The sequence below is a fragment of the Pinus tabuliformis genome, chromosome 7 (genome assembly GCF_031772625.1).
Source record: "Pinus tabuliformis cultivar Carrire ecotype Pingquan chromosome 7, CPIR1, whole genome shotgun sequence".
NCBI classification, from domain to species: Eukaryota; Viridiplantae; Streptophyta; class Pinopsida; order Pinales; family Pinaceae; genus Pinus; species Pinus tabuliformis.
In genome coordinates, this window is record NC_142293.1 from 7,598,482 (window position 1) to 7,613,330 (window position 14,849).

A 14,849-nucleotide genomic window follows, 5' to 3' on the forward strand; every position below is an offset into this window, starting at 1 on the left:
CATTATAGCATAGTTCATTTTTTGCAAAAGCTAGAAGTCTCTGTTGGAAATAATACTGAGAGGGGGGGTGAATCAGTATTATCTAATTCTTTTAATAAATCTTCTCTATTTGTTCTTTGAATTGTTTTTGCATGTCAGTACCATAAAATAATGAGCATGAACAAAAGAAAACAGATAGTCACACCAAAGAACACAAGATGTAAGGTGGAAACCCAATGTGGGTGAAAACCACCTGCTGCAATATGTCTCTATCTTCTTTCAAATTAGAAACTCCTTTTACAATGGTTTTGTACTGGTGCAGTCCTTTACCAGTACGCAGGCTGCAACCTGCAGAGAGCTACAACTCTCTCTCTCGTTTTCCAGTCTCTCCTGGAAGGGAGCTACAACCCCCTACTTCTTTTCTTACAAGGACCACTTTTCATAAATTTTCAAACTGGATCCATAAGCATCAAATAATCATCAAGTATAAGAGAATCACCCAGTCAACTGTAGTAACCAGATCAACAATAATAGGACCAAACCCAGAACACAACAATGATAAACAAAGATTTTAAGAGAAGTAAGCACCCTGCTCAACTGCTGGCCTGCTTACAGTACTCACCCTGCTCAACTGCTTGCCTGCTTACAGTACGCACCCTGCTCAACTGCTAGCCTGCTTATGTATGCACCCTGCTCAACTGCTAGCCTGTGTACCTCGCTCTGAGTCCATTGAACTGCCTGCGGACCTCCGCACCTGCAACCCTTCTGTGCCTGCGTACCGGTGCACCTGCGCGTACCGGCGCACCTGAAACCCTTCTGTGCTTGCGTACCGGCGCACCTGAAACCCTTCTGTGCCTGTGTACCGACGCACCTGAAACCCTTCTGTGTCTGCGTACCGGCGCACCTAAAACCCTTCTATGCCTGCATACCGGCGCACCTGAAACCCTTCTGTGCCTATGTACCGGCACACCTGAAACGCTTCATTCCTGCGTTTGTACTCACTTTTCTGTCACTGTACCTACGTACCTTCGGGCATAGATGATTTCAAGACTTCATAAATAACCCAGACAATCAGATCTACAGATCTGAACATGCGCCGAAGAGATCTCGGTCCATCAGTAGATTCGCCTTCTTTAGATCTAGACCAGATCTAGCCCTCATAAGATATTCAACCAAAAACATGCTCAAGCCAAATGATCTCCTTTGCTTTATATAGGAAAGCTCTTCCTTAAAACATGGATCAATACCATGAGCCGACACCATAATAACACAATACCGTCGGCTAAATACCAAGAGTAAAACATAAGAAAACCCCACATGTAAATTTCTTTTCCTTGAAATGTGTGCACTGGGGGTACGCACCTCCTGAACGGGATAACTGCAGGTATGTATGCACTTTATGTAACACTGACCTGCGTGTACGCACCTTATGCAAGGTGTACCTGCGTACCCCTTATTTTCTTCAATATTTGATAGCTTATCATCAATCTCTGTTGCTGACTTGAAGTACTGTGATCTATCACCTGAATGGGTTGCCATCAAGGACAATACTTTAGCCATAATGCCAACAATCTCCCCCTTTGGACTTGATGGCAACCTCAAAGCTTCAGCTTCATTCTCACCCTTTGACATCAAGGGCAAAGGGTTATGCTCCCCCTAAGAACATGCTCCCCCTGAATATGAACCAGATCTGCAACAAAGAACCATAATCCACCATGAAAGAGATAGAGACATATTGCAGCTACTTCCAAGATCTCCTTATGCACATCCTCCATAATGCCAACAATGCATTATATGCTCCCCCTGAACCTGTACCATCAATCAGAAGAGGTTCAGCAATAAGATGATGCATCAACAACCCCCAGATTTTGCCTGAGGTATTCAAAAGTGTCCCTGGGCAATGGTTTGGTGAGAATATCAACAACTTGTTCTTTAGAAGGAACATACTCCAACTTGACCTTCTGTTCAAGCACTTGTTCCCGGAGAAACTGATACTTGATTGGTATGTGCTTGGTTTTTGAATGCATAACAGGATTCTTTGAGATGCTGATTGCACTTGTGTTATCACATAAGATGGGGATTGGTGGTGTACAAGCGATTTGAAAATCCTGCAAAGTCTGCATCATCCAAAGGAGTTGGGTGCAACAAGATGCAGCAGCAACATATTCCGCTTCAGCTGTAGACAAGGCAATCGAACTCTGTTTCTTGCTGAACCAAGATACCAGTCTGGAACCCATAAAGAACGCACCGCCACTTGTGCTTTTCCTGTCATCCACGCTTCCGGCCCAATCTGCATCTGTATAAGCATGAAGTGTAAGATCTGTATCTCTAGGATACCATAAGCCATAATTTTGAGTCCCTTGAAGATATTTGAAAATTCGCTTCACTGCCTGTGATGAGCCCCAAAAATGTACAATTATTTGGGCTCATTCAACCTCCTAATTTGGCTTAGTCCACCATTCTCATTTGTTTATTGCATGTTTTTTATTATTTTTATGTTAATAGAGTGAATTTGGTTAGTCATTATGCCAACAAGTCTAATGGGTGCTTTGTGTAGCCTTGTTGGTCAACTTGGAGACAAATTTGAAGGTCTTAATGAGCACTTGGCAGCCAAATTCGTGGGAGAACAAGCTAGAGGATTTATATGAAGGTGTCCCCCTCATTTATGGGCCCTTACCTTGAATTCTCCACCATCAGCTAGGAGTTAAAAGGCCACCAAATCAATGAGCACAAGGGCAGCCAAGCAAGTCAAGTTGGATTGCTGTTAACTCCAAGTCTTGGGCAGCCAAGTCCCTAACTTTTAGGAGGACTATTAGGTCCTCAAATTGTATAAATAAGAAGGCTTGGGGCCTCATTTTGGTTAGCTAGTGGGTAGTCATTTTGGAGCTAGTTGGTAGTCAATTCGTTTAGCTAGTTAGTCATTTTGTTTTTAGCCATTAGTTAGCCATTTTGTAATTCGATTTTTATGCAATAGACTAGCTTTGCTTTCAGCTCATGCTCAAGCTCTCCTTATGGACAGTTTTGATGTACTTTTCATTTCTTGATTAATAAAGATGGATCCAGCTTTGCACCAGCTCTAAATCTTTCATGGGAGGCTGTAGCTCTTGGGGTTGGGCCCATCTCAAGCGCCCAGTACCTCCCTCATGTATCTTTATGTGTTTGCTGCATTCTTGAAATAAAATCTGCTCTTTAGATTTAATTCGTGCTTTGTTACTTAGGTTTCTTTTGATGGTTCAAGTAGCTTCTCATGTTTATAATAGATTGGTAGAAGTTGCATTTACATTCCTTGCATTGTAGAGGTCAGACTAGTTAAATTAGGGTTTCCTAGGTTTACATGCTTTGATTTGCTTTCAGTTCATTTTTGCCAAGTAAAGTAGCTTTCCTTTGAGAGTAGCTTTCGTCCATCAATTAGCAAGCTTCTTCTGAGAGCCTATAGAAGTTGGCTTGAGCCCTAGTGGACTTGTGCCAGCTGACCAAGTGACAGCTGCGACAAGAGCTAGTACTTGTGCATATAGCACCGCCGCTTCCAAGTTTGTATGAACTACCGGGTTGATAAAATTAAGAGATAGGAAGCCCCAGGAGTTGTAGCATTATTGCTACAATACTGGAGCTCACCATCTTTTTGGCGCCGTTGCCGGGGAAGCGGCAGAGTATTGGTGATTGTTGCTATTCTTCTATTTTCTACTACAACCTTCTTCTAAGTAGTTTACTTCATTTCCATTATGCAATTTCATTTATGCAAAAGTAGATTAGCCTTTCTTGCTTTCCTAGATTAGCATTTCCTCCTTTCATAGATTAGCATTTCCTGCTTTCCTAGAATAGCCTTTCAATTCCGCATTTCAATTCTGCAAGCGTAGATTAGCATTTCAATTCCACAAGCGTAGACTAGCATTTCATTCTTGCAATTTCATTTGAGCAAAATAGATTAGTCCTTTCAATTTCGCAAGATAGTTAGTTGTAGTTCAATCTATTTCATGCTTTGTAGGAGTAGAGATAAGTTAGAAAAATGATTGCACAACACCCCCACTGCTTCACACACCCAACGTTCTTCTTCGATGGCTGTGATGAAAGAACCCCTGGGTGGACATCAAGACATATCTGAAGAACCTCTAGGGGAGAAGAAGAAAGAAACACTCCTCTGAAGCAGATGGCTACAAGCAGAAATGATTGGAGCAGTCCCTTGTCCAAAGATGAATTTGAAAATCAGATCGAAGGTTTCAAGAGTGATATGAGGCAATTTCTTGCCATGCAACTGGATACCTTGCGGATCCAAAAGAAGCAAGAAGAAGCCAAGAGGGCTTTGGCCATTTTTTGTCCTAGGTGCACTAGAAAGCATCCTAGGAACGAATGTCCAATGCACCCTCTAGAAGTGTGTTTCATCTGTGAAGAATACCATCCTACAGATCAGTGCCCTTCCTTGCCCAGAATCAAAGCTACATATCAAAGAGCCAAGGGAGCCACTGAATCACTCTGTTATATGAACCAAAGGAGGCCACATGGACCCATACCCTACTAGCAGGAACTACAAGGGACACCCGAGACCTATTATGACCCTTACCAAGCCACCTTCATGCCTTCTTGGGGTCCCCCTGCTCATCCTTCCTGGTTCACACCCCCTCCTTATTCCTTCACAGATCCATATTATGCCCAACCAGCTGCTCATTCGTTTCACTCTTATGCTCAGCCACAGCCTTAGTGGAATGCACCTTATCAGGAGTGGAGGCCCCAGTACAACTCTCATCCCGCTCATTTTCCTCCACCACCTGCTCATCCACAACCATCGCCTCCTCCTCCACCAAGGCAACCCCAAATGCCTACCCAACCACAATGCCATCCATCTCCATCTCAATTTCACATCTCCACTCAACTACCCGTACCTCCATTTCCAAAACCATGCAATGGAGCAGCTCAACCCCATTGCAAATCTGAGGCACAACATGTGCAAATGATTCCTCATGAGCTCAATGATGTTCACCAAAGCTCAGGAAAAGTAATGCAAAAAAGAAATCATCTTGAAAGCATTGAAGGATCACATCCAACAAAAGAAGATTCAAAAGAGGAGATCAAAGAAACAAGGGTTGCACTTGATGAAGAAAAGAGATCAAAATCAGAGATCGAGAGAGTTCCCTCATGGTTACCATCAAATCTTCCATGTATTCAAGAGAAAGATCAACAAAAAGAGGAAGATCAGAAGGTCATGATAGAAGGTGACATGAAGAATGATCCAAATCAGCAAGATGACCAAGGATATCAAGGCTATATTGAGATATGGTTTCAGAAGGTCACTAAGTTGCAGCAGTACTCTCCTCCTCAGCTATGTTTTGTACTTTCAAAGCCAGATCATTTGGTCTCTGAGATCTGGATACCTGTCAAAGCATGCATCTCGAGCCTTCACATCATTTTGTCTCTAATCTCGATGTGCACATGGCTCCATTGGAAGTATTCTTATACTTGAGAATGAATTTGTTTTTCAAGTAGGGTAGGGTAGAAAAAAAAGAAAAAGAAAAAAAGAGAAAAAAGAAAAAGAAAAAAAAAATGAAAAAAGAGGAAAATAGAAATCTAAGGTGAAAACCTCCTCGGAGGCGCCTTAGATTGGCTCATTGATTGAAAACCTCCATGAGGCGGTCAATGGGTTGAAAAAAAAGAGAAAAGAGAATAAGATCTTTGGGTGAAAACCTCCCTTGGAGGCGCCCAAGGCAGGCAATTAGGGTGAAAACCTCCATGAGGCGCCCTAGTTGTTTTTTTCAAAAAAAAAAAGAGAAAAAGAAAAAAAAGAAATAAAGCTAATCTCCATTTCATGTTGCAGCAATGACATTGCAGGTTAAAGGAGGACGTTTCATGATAGGAGGAGCACTCAAATCAAAGACAAAGGAGTTTTTGTGTCTTCTACAGGAAGCTTACAAAAAAGCCAAATTGATCTCCAAAGAGGACCTGAAGGCTTGGAATATGTCCATGAGGCCTACACTCATCTATGTGTCCACTCCTCACCCCTTTTCCATCATTCTTTTCATGACATTATGCTTCTTTCCTCAAAACTGTGTTTTCTACAGGATGCTCTATATTTCTACAGGAAACATCCTGTAGAACCTTTGGACGAGCCAAATTCAATCTCAAAAGTGAATCTAATGGTGGGAATCTGTTGATTAGGCCTACAAGAACTTGTGTGTCCATCCCTTGCCTTCATCCATCACTTTTTCCACCTCCTTGTGCTTCTCATTGTGCTTCTACAGGATCTTCCTGTAGAAATTGTGGGAAACTAGGCATGCATTTAAAAAAATGGTTTGGTGAGCATGGTAGCTTCCTCAAGGGTTCAGAAGCCCTCATGCAATCTTCCAACTCCTCCTCCATCATCTCCATACCTGCATCACAGCAAAAATTCATTTTGTCATACCATGCAAACACATGCAAAATGCCTTGAAGCCAAAAACACATAGAACAGAATTTGTTTTTTCCATAACTTGAAAACCATGCATCCATTTGACAAACTGTTTTATGGGGGATTGTACAAGGTCGATGACAACATGCCTGAGCCGTTTCATGCAATTCCGGTGCACGGTTTCCAAGGAATCAGCCTCCATCACCATCAGCCATTTTTGCATTTTCTCCATAACCGTGCATCCGTTTCAAAACCTGTTTCATGGGGAGATGTACATGGATGATAGTAGCCTACCCAAGCAGTTTCAGCCGATTCTGATGCACAATTTCCGAGAAATCGACCTCTGAAATCTTCAGCCATTCTCCATTTTTCTCGAAATCCGTGCATCCATTGATCACGAATTTGCTATGGGAGATGCATAATGATGGTAGTAACATGCTCACCGAGTTTCAGATCAAACCGATCTACCGTTTGGGAGAAATGGCAAAAAGAAGTTCTGGTTCGGGGAAGATGCAGCAACAGCAGCTTGAATGTGCAGATTTGAACGTGGAAACAATTGTCTGGAGCTTGGATCCGGCCAGAGGACACCTGCACATGAAAAACACAATCAAAGATTAGCAGCCAAGCCATCATGCAACCACATCAACACATGCATGCAGCAAAGCTTCACAGCAGCCAACTGACTTTCAGGTACGTGACTAAACTAATTCCTCTGTTGCATGAATGTAATTCGAAATCTGCGTGAACAATGAGATGGTTGGATTTAGACAAATCGGTGGCCAGCTAACTGGCCACCCTCATCCAGTTCAACAACACTTGGTGGGTGAATGAGACACGTGCACTCAGCCATCTCAGGGAGGAAATTAAAAATGGGCAGCAATGAACAGTTAAACTTCAGCGTGTTTGATGGTAAGAGATTAACAGCAGAGAACCAATAGTTAAAACTGCAGTGGAGACAACAGTTGCATGGGCCAGCACACGTCTATGCCACCTCACTCCAAAAATCACGCGGACATCACTGAGCGCTCGGCTGAAATCCAAAGACCGTTAGTCAACTTGCACTTGCATCGTGTTCACTCAAAGAATACATCCTCTGCTTCCACCATCGGCTTAATCTATCTTCCTCCGCTGAGTTCCGTACCTCTTTTCAAAATTCTCTAGTGCAGCGGGCTCACTCAAAGGCCGAATCACACTCTACAGGCGTTTTTCTACAGGAAGTTGTTTTACAAGAAACCCAACCTACGAAGAGCTTGCACTGTTCATGTCAGGGGTGGCGATTCTTAATGAGGTAGGCCTGAACATAATTCTCCCACGCAATTGATTAAAAATCCGGTGGATTTGACATGTTGAACGGGTAGGAAATTGTGAATAAAAGTCTGTTCATGAAATTACAAGTCATTTTCTTATCGCTGCATGAGAATTGTTGTTGTATGCGGGATTTTCTCTGGGGGTTGATTCATAATTGAGCCATTGTTAAGGCTCACTTGCAGAAAATCGTGAATTTTATATACTGTGTGCATAACAGAGGCATAGCTCTGCGCTCTCTCTAAGGAAATCCCAAAAATCCACTTCTGTATACAAGCAGGCAAGCAGGCCAACAAAGCTAAAAATCCTTGGGTGTCTACTGCAATAAGGATGGCTAATGATAGCAGTTCCTCACATATCTATAGAGAGTAAAACACTGAAGCTGACAAGTCTTGCAAATAGGGCCAAGGAATTACAGTATGGGCTGATTGCAGCAAGATGAGGTTTTATCGTTCCCCACTTAGCAGATTCTTGAGTAGTTTTGATTGTGGCTATGTGCTCTATCCCGAACTGGTTTGTGCTCTACCTCGGGATGGGATATTACAGGCTTGAGTCTAGGATAGCCACAGCCAAGCTGAAAGGAAAATCACCCACAGCCGAGCATAATATAATGGTGCTGTCTGTTTCTACAGGAAGACAGAAAAAGCCACTACAGGACTTTCCTGTAGAAGCCAGCGAACAGTTTCTACAGGAAAGTTTGAAAAAAGGGCAGCAAAAGGAGAAATCGGCCGAGATTTTAGCTAAGGAGGTAGCACATGTGTTGGCCACCCCAAGCACATCCATCCCCTCTATGAACACTCATTTCTTTCAAGGTTCGGGCACAATTTAGTCACGGTTCAACCTTCTACAGGAAGCTACAGGACTTTCCTGTAGAAGCCTTTTGGCAGGCCAGAATCAATTTTGGAGAGGGATTTGAAGCTTGAAGTCTGTTGAGGAGGCATGCAACCACTCTTTTATTCTATCCTCCACTGGTTTCATCTCCTTTCACCACCATTTCCGCCATCAGATTGAATATACTTGCACAATCATACCCAAGCTGAGAATTCTTTAGGGAAAGGAGCAAGTAGTGGGAAGAAGCAAAGAAGCATGGTTTCATAACAGAGAAGAGGACATCACTTCAGAAGCTTGGCATGACAAGGAGTCCATCAGGGCCATCAGATGAGGAGAGATTTGGTTGCTCAGAGGATGAGCAACACTTTCAGTAGGGGGGTGATGATGAGCCCCAAAAATGTACAATTATTTGGGCTCATTCAACCTCCTAATTTGGCTTAGTCCACCATTCTCATTTGTTTATTGCATGTTTTTGATTATTTTTATGTTAATAGAGTGAATTTGGTTAGTCATTATGCCAACAAGTCTAATGGGTGCTTTGTGTAGCCTTGTTGGTCAACTTGGAGACAAATTTGAAGGTCTTAATGAGCACTTGGCAGCCAAATTCGTGGGAGAACAAGCTAGAGGATTTGTAGGAAGGTGTCCCCCTCATTTATGGGCCCTTACCTCGAATTTTCCACCATCAGCTCGGAGTTCAAAGGCCACCAAATCAATGAGCACAAGGGCAGCCAAGCAAGTCAAGTTGGACTGCTGTTAACTCCAAGTCTTGGGCAGCCAAGTCCCTAACTTTTAGGAGGACTGTTGGGTCCTCAAATTGTATAAATAAGAAGCCTTGGGGCCTCATTTTGGTTAGCTAGTGGGTAGTCATTTTGGAGCTAGTTGGTAGTCAATTCGTTTAGCTAGTTAGTCATTTTGTTTTTAGCCATTAGTTAGCCATTTTGTAATTCGATTTTTATGCAATAGACTAGCTTTGCTTTCAGCTCATGCTCAAGCTCTCCTTATGGACAGTTTTGATGTACTTTTCATTTCTTGATTAATAAAGATGGATCCAGCTTTGCACCAGCTCTAAATCTTTCATGGGAGGCTGTAGCTCTTGGGGTTGGGCCCATCTCAAGCGCCCAGTACCTCCCTCGTGTATCTTTATGTGTTTGCTGCATTCTTGAAATAAAATCTGCTCTTTAGATTTAATTTGTGCTTTGTTACTTAGGTTTCTTTTGATGGTTCAAGTAGCTTCTCATATTTATAATAGATTGGTAGAAGTTGCATTTACATTCCTTGCATTGTAGAGGTCAGACTAGTTAAATTAGGGTTTCCTAGGTTTACATGCTTTGATTTGCTTTCAGTTCATTTTTGCCAAGTAAAGTAGCTTTCCTTTGAGAGTAGCTTTCGTCCATTAATTAGCAAGCTTCTTCTGAGAGCCTATAGAAGTTGGCTTGAGCCCTAGCGGACTTGTGCCAGATGACCAAGTGACAGCTGCGACAAGAGCTAGTACTTGTGCATATAGCACCGCCGCTTCCAAGTTTGTACGAACTACTGGGTTGATAAAATTAAGAGATAGGAAGCCCCAGGAGTTGTAGCATTATTGCTACAATACTGGAGCTCACTAGCCTGAAGATGAGTCTCCTTCGGATTTGCCTGAAATCTTCCAACTATTCCAACTGCATGCATGATGTCTCGGCGGGTACCTGTCAAATAAAGTAAGCTTCCAATCATAGATCTGTAGGTTGGTTGATGTATTGCTGCAGATTCATCATTTGCACTGAGGCTACATCCTGTGACCATGGGTGTACATACTGGTTTTGCACCTTCCATACCGTATTTCTTCAAAATCTGTTTGAGATACTTGGTTTGAGATAAAAAGATTCCTCCTTCTTTTTGTTGGACTTGCAAACCAAGGAAATATGTCAGTTCTCCTAGCAAGGACATTTCAAATTCTTTCTGCATGACCAAGCCAAAGTTTTGACTCATAGCTTCTTCATTGCTCCCAAAAATAATGTCATCTACATACACAACAAGTATTAGCAATTTGTCATTTTCAACTTTTATATAAAGATTGCTATCTGCCGATCCTTTTGAAAAGCCTTGTTGATGAAGATATTTGTCCAAACGGTAGTACCAAGCCCTTGGAGCTTGTTTGAGACCATAGAGAGCCTTTTTCAATATGCATACAAGATTTGGATCATTTTTAAGAATGAACCCATCTGGCTGTTCAATGTACACTTCTTCTTCCAAGTCTCCATTCAGAAAGGCTGATTTCATGTCCATTTGAAATACTTTGAAGTTTTGAAAACTTGAGAGAGCAAGGAACATTGGGATGGCTTCAAGTCTTGCAACAGGAGCAAAGGTTTCTTCAAAGTCTATTCCTTCTTGCTGCGCATACCCTTTACAAACAAGTATGGCTTTGCTTCTAATTACTTCTCCATTTTCATTCAATTTGTTTTTGAAGACCCATTTTGTCCCGATAACATTCTTATCTTTTGGTCTAGGAACCAGCTCCCAAGTGTTGTTCTTTTCGATCTGCTCAAGTTCTTCATCCATTTCTTTCACCCAAAATTCATCTTTGCATGCCTCTTTCACATTTTGTGGTTCAGTAGAGGAGAGTAATGCCAAATAGCTTGAAGCTTCTGCAACTGTTCTTCTTGTTTGTACACCTGCTTCTTTCTGCCCCATAATCTGAGATTCTGGATGGTTCTTCTGAACATATCTGGATGGAGTCTTTTCTTCTATTCTTGTTTGCTCCTCTGGTTCTTCTTGAGGTTCTTCTTCTTCATCATTCTGTCGTTGTGGGTAGCCTTCATCTTCTTCGATGTCTTCATGATGTACTTGCCTAGGAATGTATCCCTTCTCATCAACCACTACATCAATGCTGTCAACAATTCTGCCAAGTCTTTTATTGTAGCATTTGTATGCTTTGCTATGTGGAGAGTAACCAAGAAGAATGCCTTCATCTTCTCTAGGTTCAAGTTTGCCAAGCTGCTCATCAGTATTCTTGATATAGCATTTGCTCCCAAAGATTTTGAAGTGCTTTATTGAAGGAGTCCTACCACTCCAGAGCTCATGAGGAGTTTGAGTGCTGTTCACCCGGAAATTTGTTTTGTTGAGAATAACAACTGCAGCATGTGCAGCTTCACCCCAGAAAGTTGCGGGAGTTCCTGACTCATCAAGCATAGCACGAGCCATTTGTTGGACTGTTCTGTTCATTCTTTCCACAACTCCATTTTGCTGAGGAGTTCTTGCTGTAGAGAATTCTCTTCTTATCCCATGTTCTTCACAGAAATAGAAAAATTCATTTGAAGTAAATTCCCCACCTCTGTCGGATCTGAGGCACTTAATTTTGTGACCTGATTCATTTTCAACCAAGGCTTTGAAGGATTTGAATTTTTCAAATGCTTCATCTTTGTGCTTCATAAGTCCTAACCAGACAAACCTGGAGAAATCGTCAATGAATAATATCAAGTATGCTTCTCCTCGAGGTGTTCTTTTCCTGAAAGGACCACATGTATCTGTATGTACTAGCTCAAGAGGCATGCTAGCTGATCCTTCTTTCTCTGGAAAGTTAGTTCTGGTTTGTTTTCCAAACTGACATGATTTGCATATGGTGTTGTCAGGAATTTTGATATCTGGAAGATCACTAACTGCCTGATATTTGCATGCTTTCCTTATTTGTGAAAAGCTTAGATGTCCCAACCTCCGATGCCATAACCAGTGCTCATCATCCTTGCTCAGATAACATTGTTGTTGTCCTTCTTCAAATATGTACAGATTATTTGGAGTTCTTTTGCCTTTGATCACTGTTTTACCTGTATCAAGATCACGAACAAGACATCCATTTGATCTAAATATAACCTCGGTTCTTTGATCAAACATCTGGCTGACACTTAGAAGATTATGCTTCAATCCATCAACATACAAAACATTTCCAGCCTTGACAGTTTCTTTTAACTGAGCAATGCCTTTTCCTTTTATAGTTGCAGGAGTATCATTTCCAAAAGAGACTTTCTTTCCCTTTTCTAGAGTAGAATAAGACTCAAGTTTTTCTTTATCACCTGTCATATGCTTCGAACATCCACTGTCAATGTACCATAGATTTTCTTGTCCCTCTGCATAAAATGCTATCCCACATCTTTCTGTTTGAGGTTCCTTTATTCTCCATGTTTTGGTGCTTGAGGCTTGTTCCTTTTTCTACTGAAACCTGCTCCTGCATTCAGAGTCTTCATGACCAAAGTTATTGCAAATAGAACATTCAACTTCATTTTCAAGAACCGAAAAGTTGTTATAGGTCCTTTTTGTAATCCCCGTCATACTTCTTTGTTTTTGAGCTTCCCTAGTCATGATCGTTTTATATGCAACACATTGAGCTGCTTTGTGACCAAAGTTATGGCAAGAAAAGCATTGTCCATTAAAGAAACTTCTGCGGTTATCGAATCTACCAGCCAATTGATTGTAATTTCTATTGTCATCTATTCTTGAACCAAATTGAGAAGATTTTACCTGTGGCTGGTTGTAGCTTTTGTTCACCCTTAAGATGGATTGCCCCTGATAGTTTCTGTTTGTAATTCGTCCCTGCTTTACCTGATGATCTTCATTGTACTTTTTCTCATTTCTTCTTGCTGCATCAAGATAACGTTTTGAGGTGGATGCTTGAGAAGTTTCTCCATTATAGCCCAGACCTGTCTTGTTTAGTGGAGACCGCTGCACATTGATAATCTCATCCAAAGTTTCAAATCCTTTGACAAACTTGAGATTAATAGCTTTTGTTTTCTCAATCTCTTTTCTAAGACCAACAATTTCACCTTCTAATTTTTCAAGATGTTTTTCCTTTTCATCAATTTGAAATTGTAGAGTATCAATGATCATTTTCTTTTCTTATATACATCTCTTGAGTCTAGTAATTTCATCATAAAGGTTATCCACATCTATAACATCTATATAATCATCATCTTCAAATGCCATTAACAACTTATATTCATTACCTTGTTCATATTCATCACTGTTTGATAGACCATCACTATCTTCATGAGTGTAGTAGCTTTTCTTATTTGCATTCTGTTTCTTGTTCCATCTAGCAGGTTCCTTTCCTTTATCCTTATAAGGACATTTTGTAGCATAATGACCTACTCTTCCACAAGCAAAGAATTTAAAAGGTAACTTACCTCTGAACCTTCCAGAACCCCTTTGAAGATTTCTGACAAAATTTGATTCTTCTTCCTCTTCTTCTGTGACGTGGCTTGCTTCATAATAATCTCCTTTGCCTGATGCCTTGAAAGCAGCTTCTCTTCTGTCTGATGGACCTCCCTTTCTCATTTCATAAGCAGTTAGAATTCCATGTAGCTGAGACATAGTAAGAATTCGTAGATTTTCCTTTTCTTCTATTGCAGATACTTTAGATTCAAACTTGGGGGACAATGATCTTAGAACTTTTTCAACCACAATAGCCTCTTTTATTTCTTCACCCAAATTTTTCATATAGTTAACAACCTCATCTACCCGAAGAAAATAGTTAGCCACACTTTCATCATTATACATTTTGAGAGTCTCATACTGAATTCTGAGAGTTTGAAGTTTAGCACACTTTACTTGTTCATCTCCTTCATAGCTCGTGACAATTTTGTCCCATATCTCTTTTGCGGATTTATAGTGTATTACCTTCATGAATTCTGATTGAGATATACATCCTAATAGAGTACTGACTGCTTTCGCATTTGTTTCATACTTCTTTTTCTCGGCTGCATCTGTAGGAGTAGCTGAAGGAAAAGCGTAGCCTGTCTCTACGATGTCCCAAACTTCTGTACCAAGAGATTGAAGATAGGCAGTAACTCTTACCTTCCAATAATTGATGTTTGTCCCATCAAAAACCGGTGGCCTGATTGATGCTTCTCTCTCGTAGTTGCTCATGATGAACGATCTACCTTCAAGCGATCAAGCTTCTCTGAAGGACCTTTTCTAATACCAATTGTTGGAAATAATACTAAGAGGGGGGGTGAATCAGTATTATCTAATTCTTTTAATAAATCTTCTTTATTTGTTCTTTGAATTGTTTTTGCATGTCAGTACCATAAAATAATGAGCATGAACAAAAGAAAGCAGATAGTCACACCAAAGAACACAAGATGTAAGGTGGAAACCCAATGTGGGTGAAAACCACCTGTTGCAATATGTCTCTATCTTCTTTCAAATTAGAAACTCCTTTTACAATGGTTTTGTATTGGTGCAGTCCTTTACCAGTACGCAGGCTGCAACCTACAGAGAGCTACAACTCTCTCTCTTGTTTTCCAGTCTCTCCTGGAAGGGAGCTACAACCCCCTACTTCTTTTCTTACAAGGACCACTTTTCATAAATTTTCAAACTGGATCCAGAA